The sequence below is a fragment of the Parasteatoda tepidariorum genome, chromosome 5 (assembly GCF_043381705.1).
Source record: "Parasteatoda tepidariorum isolate YZ-2023 chromosome 5, CAS_Ptep_4.0, whole genome shotgun sequence".
Lineage (NCBI taxonomy): Eukaryota > Metazoa > Arthropoda > Arachnida > Araneae > Theridiidae > Parasteatoda > Parasteatoda tepidariorum.
In genome coordinates, this window is record NC_092208.1 from 37721846 (window position 1) to 37733990 (window position 12145).

A 12145-nucleotide genomic window follows, 5' to 3' on the forward strand; every position below is an offset into this window, starting at 1 on the left:
TCTTTCGTTTAAAAATGAGGATAAATGTAGGAAACAGACCGAAAATAATAAAAGCATAGAATGTAAGTTTAGAAGCTAATCCTGGCAGCAAAAAGTATGAATATACGAAACCTACCAGGTATAATATAATTCTGATGATTGACCAAAAACAATACCATATCCATGCATAAATTCCAAAATCATTCTGATTAGAAATTGCAAATGAAGGTGACATTGGCATGCCAATAATTTGGCCAATTAAAAACAACAATGGAAAGATATTATTGTTATTTAAATATTTAATCGGGATGTCGTCTTTTGGTTCAGAATTGATGATCCGGACATTTTTATGGTTGAAAAAAGAGTATTTTCTATAAAAGAAATGTTTGAAGGATTGAAGATAGTTTTTCTGAACCATATTTGAATGTCTTTTTCTAGAAATGAAAGTGGCCGAAATATTTAATACGTGAAGAGCATCTAAAACTATATTTGGAAAATAGTTTTGAAAATAGTTAATGCAACTGATAGTGTGTTATAAGAGTATTAATAAAAAAATAAATTTTTAATTTCTAAGCTTTTTTCAAACTGTTCCTTTAAACATGAAAAAAATCAATTTCAAGAAAATATAACTTTCTTTTATAATTCTGATGGAAGTTAAATACAAATTACCATAAGAATACAGGACTCTCGTAAATAGTTTGTTATAATATTTATTAAAAAAAACATACGATATTATCTTAGAAAATAGTTCAAAAGAATAATTTATCAGTTTGCAATATATTAAACAGAATAGTCAATATTTATTAAAGAAAACATCGAAATTTCTATTAAAATGTTGAAATACAGAATTAATAAGATTTCTTTTTATCTACCCCTCCGACTAAGATGAACAAAAGTGTTATATACTCACGTGTTTAAACAATGCTACTCAAAGTACATAGATAAAAGAATAAAAAATAACTTAGTTTAAAAATGTAATACAATATTTTATTTTGCGAATAGGGGGCTTAGCCCTTGCTCACTTCGTTCTTCAAGTCTATGATTGCTTTACAATAATTTTTATTTCTACAAACAGGGAGTGATATTAAAATTAAAAATCATAAATTAAGGAATTCAAAATATTTTGTTGTATTAATATAAAACTAGTGTAGGAAAGCTATCGATTATGTGACACTTTTATTTTATCCGAAGAGACCCTAGTCGAAATTCTTAATGGTCCAAACAAAACATTTTGATAGTTTATGTTGGTTTCTTTGCGATTCCTGATGGTCCAACATCATTTGATGGTCGCCATCATCTAACATTTTCCATTATGAGTTTATGGTTTTTGATAAGCCTACAAACTTCCATCATGTAATGATGGAAAATGCTACTTTAATACTATGATGGTTAACCATCAAGAGAAGTTTGACTCTCATGGACCATAAATCCATGATGATTAGCGATGGTTCATGATGGTTCCAACTATACATTTCCATGATGGTTTAATAGGAATTCTTATTAGTTCTCAGGAATATACCATCAGAACAATTTTCTTGATGGACCATTATAAATCAGCCCGAATTTCTACATTGGGATGGAGGTTGTTCATGATCGTTCCAATATTCAATTTCTGAAATACTATGGTGGAAATTCGTAATGGTTCAACATGAACAAACTATCAAAACAAATTGAAATTCTTATGTTGGACCATCATAAATCAGTCCGAATTCCTACATTGAGGTGATGGTTAGTTATGTTGGTTGGCATAAAAAAATATATTGGTTCGTGTTGGAATTATTGATGGTTACCATCAAGATTATGTTGGACCATCAATGAAAAACCATAAAAAATCTTGATTTGGGGATGGCTGACTCAACCAAAACTATATAATATATTTCCGAAAGTTGTATAACGACGACTGTGAGAAAAGAGATGTCTTCAATAGGTTATAATGGGAATACATTATATACAATTAAAACCTATATAATTTATCTATATATAGATCTGTAGGTTATGGTTTTTTCATGGTGCTTCAAAAATTTATTTTGTTGATTTTTTTAAAATCTCCAGTGTAATTTATTACTTTTAGCCAAATAAGAGTAAATATTTTCTTTATTTTTATCTACTTTTTCGTAAAATTATCTACAAATAATCAGGGTCAAATTAATTTTAACTTAACTTTTAACTTCGTGAAGGGCCTTTTTTAATATTAGTTCTTGATGTATGATACCACACGTTGTCTAAAATGAGATGTTCTGCTCTTATTAGGGTTTTATAATATTAAATACAATCTCATATTATGGTATATGATATATAATATGAGATACATTATGATATATTTATAATATGAGAATTATGGTTTTATATATGGTTTTCATATTGTGGTTTTATAATATGAGATGCCATATCATATTATGTTTTTTTAGTATGAAATACTATCTCTTATTATGGTTTTATAATATGAGATACAATCTCAAGTAGTAGTCAGGGTTACTAAGAGAATACAATGGAGGGGGCGTGTCACCTGTCAATCATCCCAGTAGGGGGTAAGGGAATACATGTGTTATAGTAGCGGGGGTTTAAAAAGAAATTGAATGTCATGAACTGCTTATTTCCTTACTTTAGCAGAAAGGGATTAAGTTTCGTTTTTTTTTGAATAAAGTATTTCTTTTCTGCGGTGGAAACAGGAGATAGATGGAATACATGTGTTATAGTAGAGGGGTTTAAAAAAGAAATTGACCGTCATCAACTGCTTATTTCTTTATTTTAGCAGAAAGGGGATATAGTTTCGGTTTTCAGAATATGTGTGTTATAGTAGAGGTTGATTTTAAAAAAGAAAATATCGGTCATCAACTGCTTATTTCTTTATTTTAGCAGAAAGGGAAACAGTTTCGGTTTTGGAGTATATTATTTCATTTCTCCGGTGGCAACATAGCGATTGAAAGAATCGCTGCGAGCTATAAGCAACTCACAAGGAGGGGTTCACTGTATCGATAGAAATGTCAGCGGGGGGTTCGAAATTAAGGTAGAGAGAACCAGTCCCCCATACCTCGTTGCAAAGAACATCGTCACGTGATTCCTGGACGATTTTCCCTCCAGTAAACCCTCTTTTTCTATGGAGGTGGATTGATGAGCTGTGTTTTCTACAATAAAATTTTAAAAAAGTGGTGGTATACTGCTGTGCATTTGGATGTAACGAAAAATTCATTAAAGGAGGACCTTTTACATTTCACAAGAAAGATTTTTATTCTTTTATATTCACTTATAAACATTTATTTTCTATTTATATGTTAGCACGTCAAGTTATGGAATGAATTTAATTGGTTTTTAACTAGCAAAATAGCAATTATTTTTTTATATTTTTATTTAAATTAATAGATTATAATGTAGTTAACATTGATAGGCATTTTCATTACAATTAAATTTCATATTGATATAAATATTCTGATATTTTTAATCCTTTTTCTGATGAAGCACGTGCATCGGATTTGGCTCATTTTTTTCACGTCAATGTTTGCAAACAGATCGTTTTAATTTTCGCTCTGTATCTTTTATTGATGCGTTAAAATATTTTTTTTTAATAATTTCAAGCGAATTTAAATATATATTTTAGATTATTTAATTATATATTTAGTACATTTCATGCAAAAATTAATATTTTGGATCAAAAATAAACTTATCTAATAAAATTTATAAGCCGAAGAATATATTTTTCATTATATAGGAAAAATTGTTTGGATGTTCATATTTACTTAGGAAATTTTATATTAATTGCTGTACATTTATTATTCAGGAAAATATTGACTAGGTTATTATTATAGGTTCTATTATTAATAATAAGCCCTATTATTAAATAATTGTTATAGGATTATAAAATGCGTAGCTATTTATTATTATTATTGTATGAATTTTATTTTGATTTCGAGAAATAGAAAGGGAATAATTCTTTTTTTGAATATCAATTAATTTTTTTAATATTAAATTACAAGTAGCTGTTGAGAACTGTCAATGTTTCAAACAACTGGTAGACAGTATGTTCTTATAAGGAATTTCGCAATCCTTTTCTTTTTTTAAAAATAAAATAAAGGGACAAATAACAAGACAAAAATTTGCTATTTTAATTTGAATACTTTCAGCATGTTATGTTAACAAAATTTGTTATTTTAATTTAAATACTTTCATCATGTTACGTTAACTCATTAAAATTTTAATTGTATACATTGGTTGAAATAAATTATTATCGCATGACAGGTAAACTAGAATCCAAATTTTGCAGAGTGTAGAAATATTAATATTCATTTAAAAATAAAACAAAATATTTTGTTTTTATCAGAAAAATTATGAATAACACTAAAACTATAAAAAAGTTATGGAAAAGATGAATTGTATATATATATTTGAAAAAAAAATTGAAAATTGCCGTGTTAGTTGTGCTGTTGAATTATTTTATTATTATACGTTAATTCAGTGATTCTCAACCTGTGGGGCGCGCCCTCCTAGGGGGGCGCGAGCACACTAGAGGGGTGGCGCGAGAATATTCAAGAGAAAATATTATTTAAAAAAATTGATTAACTGTATGAAAGGAAAGCGCACAAACAAATAGAAAACAAAATACATTTCGACATATTTAATAACTTATTAAAGTGAAACAACTTATTGAATCAAAACTTAAGGTAGGGAGCCAAAAATGGCTTTGCTTTGAGGATTTTTTCTAATTTTCTGGTTAAGTCTGCGTGGCTGAAATTTTTTTTGTAACATCTTACACCTATCTCTAATATATATCACGTATACTTTTAATTGTAAAATAAAATTTCATTTATTTTATAGTACAATTTCAAAATTGTAGCTTCTGCGCCTAAAGTTTCCCACAGGTTCCAAAGGTGAGCCATATATTGAAATCACTTTTTCACTTACTCAAATTATCCTTAGAAAAAACATTTAGACTGGCAAACGTCTTTTAAAAAGGCACTTTAAGTGTCTTGTTGGTAGGAACAAGTTTCCCGATTTTGAAAAAGATATTTGTTTTTTCAGAGTGTATAATTTGTTTATTGATTTTACNTTATTATAATACGTTAATTAAATAAGAAAAATTATCCATTGATTAAATTTAGTTATAAAAGGCTTTCATTGTAAGGTATGTATACCCAGTATTAACTATTCTTAAAGCAAAGCATTCTCACAATAGCCCGTTGAGTGCCTGAAAGTCATGAAGGTTAAACTTGCACAATTTAATGATCAACAGTCATAATAGTGACAATGGGGTTAGCATTCCGTACCGTCCGCCTTTACTTCATAGACAAGCTGACCCATCAATCTGAACCTGAATTAATAATTCTTCTTTATACTAATAGGAGACGCAGATTTTTATTTAAATTAATTTTTTAGTACTAATTTACATAATTATTTAACTCAAATATAAAATTGCTAATTTTTTATTCACACATATTCTGCATTTTAAAAAACAGACTCTGAATGTGCAGTGTATTATGAAATTTTTTTAAATCATTTCAGCTAATAGTTTTAACTTCAATTTAATTTTAAAAAAATTGTTACTTATTTTTCAGCTTGTTGCTTTATTATTTTATTTGTCCTATAATAATTTTAAAACCACCCAGTATTAATAACTAACTGTTTATACGTAGATTTCCTAAAGATGAGATAAGACGAAAAGTATGGGAAGTAAATGTCCACAGAGAAGAATTCACAGCAACCAATAATAGTGTGATATGCTTATGGGGACGTAATATTCAGGGTGCCAATTTTATGGAGAAGGAATTATTTCCAGTGTGGTTGGAGGTTGCAGGGTATACTGGACTAGTTGAAGATTGTGATGAAAATTAACAATTGAACCGGATCATATTTAATAAAAAAGCTTTTATTTAGTAGTATATTTGCAGAGCTCGAGTTACAAAATATAAATATCATTCATAAGAATTTCAGTTGAATAAGTTTTGCATAGTAATATTAAAATAGGACAGGCCATGGGAGACAAATCCCCCATGACCTACCTAATCAAAAGCCAGACGTGTAATTTGTTCCCAACGGAACGGACACCGAAGCATGGGTAGGAGATCCAAAATTGGCGAATTATCAAAATATAGCATAGCCAAAAAAAAGCCAACCAGCATAATAATATTGGGTTTAAAAGAATATCCTGGCTATCATGAGTCTCCAACAAATTTATGAGAATTATTACAACCGTGCAACTGAAACATATTTTCGGTAAGAAATTAGAATAAAAAGTTATAAATAGATTTCTGTTTTCGATTAGAGGCGACAGTGAATTAATAAGTCTGCCTAGTAATGAAATAAAAAAAAGTATCCGTTACATTGATCTATAAGAAAAGAATAAATATTTTATGTTCGTTTTAAAAGATTAAGTCTTTGATTTATTTTAAATATAATTCTATTAATAAAAATAAGCTTAAGTAATAAAAAATATTTAAAAGGATAGGAAATAAATATGTAATGCCAATTGTGGCATCACAATGCTCTAAGCATTTTACTGCGGATTCTTTTGATAGACAAAGATTTGGAGGCACTTGGCTAAAAAGAGATGCTGTACCCACCATTTTCAATTTCCCTCAACATATGCAAAAGAAGAAATCAATTTGCAAACGGAGGAAACTGGAAGATGATGTCTAATCTATTAATACAGCTGGTAAATAAATATTAAAATGAACTTCTTTAAGAAGCTAAAACTTAACCAGCAATTTGCGAAGATAAATACACGCTGTATATGTCATAATTGTATATTTCTATTATAGGACCTTCTCAGAGGAAATGCTACCTTGGAGATTTCTCCGATGCAGATATGACTTCTCCCGTAATGGCAAAGAAAGCTTTACAAATAGCCAAGGAACAAATAAAACAGAGAAATGACACAATCAAAGACATCAGTAGAAGGAATAAAAGCTTAGAAAAAAGAATAGCTTCTCTTGAAGAAATTTTAGAAAGTGTAAAAAAAGAAGCTCTTATTACAGATTCAGCTAGTCCTGTTTTAAAAGTAAATATTTCAAATGAGATTTACAATTTATTCATAGCATATTTTTTTTTCACTTTTCAAAAATTAGTTTAAACTATCTATCTATTAAAAAAAATTTAAATTTTTTTATTTTTACTAATAATCAATACACAAATATAGTTGCTCAATTTATAAAATTAGATAAATTTAATTACTTTATTTTTATGTGCATCAAAGTATTTTTTCTTTTAAATTAACAGTCTTATTGAAAATTTTACTAATCTTGAATCTTTACTAATATTGTTGATGTTCTGTATACTTCTATTTAAACCAAAGTTTTAATCACTTTTAAACTCATAAATTTTTTTTTAGCATAAATCTATTGTTTGAGAAGTTAATTAAAAAATACAATTAAAAATTAGACTCACTGAGTATGTAATTTTCTTAAACTTTATGCATTCATAATATTTCTTAATGTAATAAGGCTCCCTCACCAAATATTCTTAAAAATAAATTATTTAATTGCAGCTCTCTCTACCTGGACCTGCCGCTGAAATAATATCTAGAAAAGANCCTTCTCAGAGGAAATGCTACCTTGGAGATTTCTCCGATGCAGATATGACTTCTCCCGTAATGGCAAAGAAAGCTTTACAAATAGCCAAGGAACAAATAAAACAGAGAAATGACACAATCAAAGACATCAGTAGAAGGAATAAAAGCTTAGAAAAAAGAATAGCTTCTCTTGAAGAAATTTTAGAAAGTGTAAAAAAAGAAGCTCTTATTACAGATTCAGCTAGTCCTGTTTTAAAAGTAAATATTTCAAATGAGATTTACAATTTATTCATAGCATATTTTTTTTTCACTTTTCAAAAATTAGTTTAAACTATCTATCTATTAAAAAAAATTTAAATTTTTTTATTTTTACTAATAATCAATACACAAAAATAGTTGCTCAATTTATAAAATTAGATAAATTTAATTATTTTATTTTTATGTGCATCAAAGTATTTTTTCTTTTAAATTAACAGTCTTATTGAAAATTCTAGTAATCTTGAAAGCAAATATTGCTGATGTTCTGTATATTTCTATTTAAACCAAAGTTTTAATCACTTTTGAACTCATGAAATTTTTTTTAGTATTAATCGATTGTTTGAGAAATTAATTAAAAAATACAATTAAAAATTAGACTCAATGAGTATGTAATTTTCTTAAACTTTATGCATTCACAATATTTCTTAATGTAATAAGGTTCCCTCACCAAATATTCTTAAAAATAAAATATTTAATTGCAGCTCTCTCTACCTGGACCTGCCGCTGAAATAATATCCAGAAAAGAAACTTCAACGCAAAAATACAGCACTGAATTGAGGAAATTTGCGCTGACATTAAGTTTTTATTCAGCAAAAGCTTATGAATTTGTCAGAAAAACTTTTGACACGTGCTTACCACAGCCTGTAACCATTAGAAAATGTTATAGTTCCCTAAAAACAAACCCAGGATTTACACAAGAAGCTTTAGCCTCACTTAAAGCAAAAGCAGAGGATGCTTCAAAACAGATTCTGTAGTTTTGTGTGCTTTAAGTATCGATGAAATGGCCCTCCGAAGACATGTTGAATGGGATGGATCAAAATTTTGCGGATATGTAGATTTCGGAATCGAACTGGATGATGATGAAATGCCAGTGGCAAAAGAAGCCTGAACATTTCTGTTAAATTGCGTCAATGGGAGTTGGAAAATTCCCATTGGTTATTTTTTCATCAATGGTCTGTCAGCTTCTGAAAAAGTTAATTTAATTAATGAATGCATTTCTTTTGTAGCTGATACTGGTGTTAAGGTAGTTTCACTGACTTTTGATGGTACTAGCTCAAATATTGCCAGCTCTAACTATCTGGGTGCAAATATTGATGCTACTAGAGATGAAGTGATATCTCATTTTAAGCATCCTACAACAGGAGAAGATGTTAACGTTCTCTTGGATGCATGCCATATGATAAAGTTAGTGAGAAATGCCTTAACATCAAAAGGTTCTATGTGGCATCCTCAAGATGGTCTTATTCAATGGAAGTTCATCGTTGAATTGCATAAATTGCAAAAAAGTGAAGGCTTGCGTGTAGCCAATAAACTAAAAACAAGACACATCGAATGGCATAGAGAGAAAATGAAAGTCAAATTAGCTATGCAAACTTTGAGTAACAGCGTTGCTGATACCCTTGAATTTGTGGCAGATGATTTGAAACTGGATCAGTTTAAGGAATGCAAGGCAACGGTGAACTTCATACGCAGTATGAAAAAATATTTCATATATCGCTGGGTTTATCGTTAGAACTTTAAAAGAAAAAATAAAATGTGTTGATTGCAATATGTCTCTCACAACAACTGAGACAGACAACTTGTTAATAAAACGAAAAAACAGGGGTGGCTTAGTTTCTCCCTCTGTTGATGTAACAAAATTATGTAAAATTGCAGAAAATATATTTAGGATTAATCAAAGTACTGCCAAATTAAAAAAAATTAAATTGTTTGAATTCTTTACTTAATAGTTGTTTATTTGAGTTAAAAGAAAACTCTAGATCCATTTTTAACTCTCTAAATGATCATATTTTCGATTATTCAGCCTTAGATAGCCACAGAAATTTGCTAATGAAATCAATAATTTTGNATCCTGTAACCATTAGAAAATGGTATAGTTCCCTAAAAACAAATCCAGGATTTACACAAGAAGCTTTAGCCTCACTTAAAGCAAAAGCAGAGGATGCTTCAAAGACAGATTCTGTAGTTTTGTGTGCCTTAAGTATCGATGAAATGGCCTTCCGAAGACATGTTAAATGGGATGGATCAAAATTTTGCGGATATGTAGATGTCGGAATCGAACTGGATGATGATGAAATGCCAGTGGCAAAAGAAGCTTTAACATTTCTGCTAAATTGCGTCAATGGGAGTCGGAAAATTCCCATTGGTTATTTCTTCCTCAATGGTCTGTCAGCTTCTGAAAAAGCTAATTTAATTAATGAATGCCTTTCTTTTGTAGCTGATATTGGTGTTAAGGTAATTTCACTGACTTTTGAGGGTACTAGCTCAATTATTGCCAGCTCTATCTGGGTGCAAATATTGATGCTACTAGAGATGAAGTGATATCTCATTTTAAGCATCCTACAACAGGAGAAGATGTTAACATTCTCTTGGATGCATGCCATATGATAAAGTTAGTGAGAAATGCCTTAACATCAAAAGGTTCTATGTGGCATCTTCAAGATGGTCTTATTCAATGGAAGTTTATCGTTGAATTGCAAAAAAGTGAAGGCTTGCGTGTAGCCAATAAACTAAAAACAAGACACATCGAATGGCATAGAGAGAAAATGAAAGTCAAATTAGCTGTGCAAACTTAGAGTAACAGCGCTGCTGATGCCCTTGAATTTGTGGCGGGTGATTTGAAACTGGATCAGTTTAAGGAATGCAAGGCAACGGTGAACTTCATACGCAGTATGAATACAATTCTTGACATTTTGAACAGTCGAAATTTTTTAAGTAAAGGTTTTAAAGCCCCTTTAACAATTGCTAATCATAATAAAATTTTTGAATTCATTAACTTTGCTATTAGATACATCCGAGAACTTAGAACGGCAGCAAATGGCCTTTTGCTCATTCATTCAAATAGAAAAACTGGATTTTTAGGCATTTTGGTTTGTTTTGAAAGCCTTCAAAACATTTACAATGTATATTTAGCTTCCCCAACTCCTGTTTTAAAATTCCTAATGACGTATAAATTGTCTCAAGACCATCTTGAGATGTTTTTTAGTGCCATTCGGTCTATGGGTGGATTTAATAATAATCCCACTTCAAGACAGTTCACTGCAGCGTATAAGCGACTGCTCTGTCATCATGATGTTATGGCATCCGTTAATTCAAATTGCTTAAATTTAGATTCAACTAATATTTTAAATATTAAGATGAAAAATAATTGTTTTGTGACCACAATTAATCGTGATGCAGTGAATGTCGATATGGAAGCCGAAGAAACTGTATCAGTTGCTTCTGACACAAATATTACTTTAAGTAAATATACTTGTAATGTGGTTTCATGTATCGCTGGGTTTATCGTTAGAACTTTAAAAGAAAAAAGAAAATGTGTTGATTGCAATAAGTCTCTCACAACAACTGAGACAGACAGCTTGTTAATAAAACGAAAAAACAGGGGTGGCTTAGTTTCTCCCTCTGTTGATGTAACAAAATTATGTAAAATTGCAGAAAATATATTTAGGATTAATCAAAGTACTGTCAAATTAAAAAAAATTAAATTGTTTGAATTCTTTACTTAATAGTTGTTTATTTGAGGTAAAAGAGAACTCTAGATCCATTTTTAACTCTCTAAATGATCATATTTTCGATTATTCAGCCTTAGATAACCACAGAAATTTGCTAATGAAATCAATAATTTAGGAATATTTAAGAATTAGACTCTACCACTATGGAAAGGATTTGAGTGAAGAATTGCAGAGAAACAAGTTAAGAAGTGTTAATGCAAAAAGTATATTATTTAAAGGACACTAATTTTAAAATAATTGTTATGTAAACAACTCTTTATAGCAATAACGATATTTATAACCAGTCTATTTTAGTAAATTTTCTGATAATTTGTTTACACTTATTAATTCTATAATTAACTTGAGATTATGCCCCTATTTTCTCTGCAATTAACTTGTATTGATATTTTAACTATCGCAGGGTAAAGGGTACTATCAGTATTCTGAATAAGTAAATAACATTTATGCAACTTTTAAATATTTTGATTAAATAACTAAAAATTTAACCAAATATCGATGCATATATTTATATTAATTACAAATAAAATTTTTGCACTAAAAATTTCAAAACAAAAATGCTAATATTTTTTTTCATTCATATATATATATATATATATATATATATACATACAGTGAATTCGCGATAACTCGAATCTGATAGGACTGATGAAAAACTTCGACATATCGGAAGTTCGACTTACCGTTAGTTTCGGTTTTGGACTTTCAAAATATTGTCGGATTATTTAATTAGTGCTTATTTATTAATTACAAATCTTCTAAATGCTTACAATATTTAAGATCATTTTTCTGACAAGCCATTTACGATAAGACTGTTTGAAGCACTTTATGATACCCTGGTCCATCGGCTGCAACTTTGCTGTTGTGTTTGGCGGGAGAAACTGCAAGTTTACTGCTTTCA

The 12145-nt window shown here is 29.3% G+C and overlaps 1 long non-coding RNA gene across 1 annotated transcript; it reads left to right on the top strand.

Annotated features, from left to right (window-relative positions):
* Positions 1–5537: 5537 nt before the first annotated feature.
* Positions 5538–7496, top strand: LOC139425693 (uncharacterized). Its single transcript, XR_011636843.1, has 3 exons — positions 5538–6622; positions 6729–6967; positions 7454–7496. It is a non-coding gene; the product is annotated as an uncharacterized lncRNA (long non-coding RNA).
* Positions 7497–12145: the final 4649 nt, after the last annotated feature.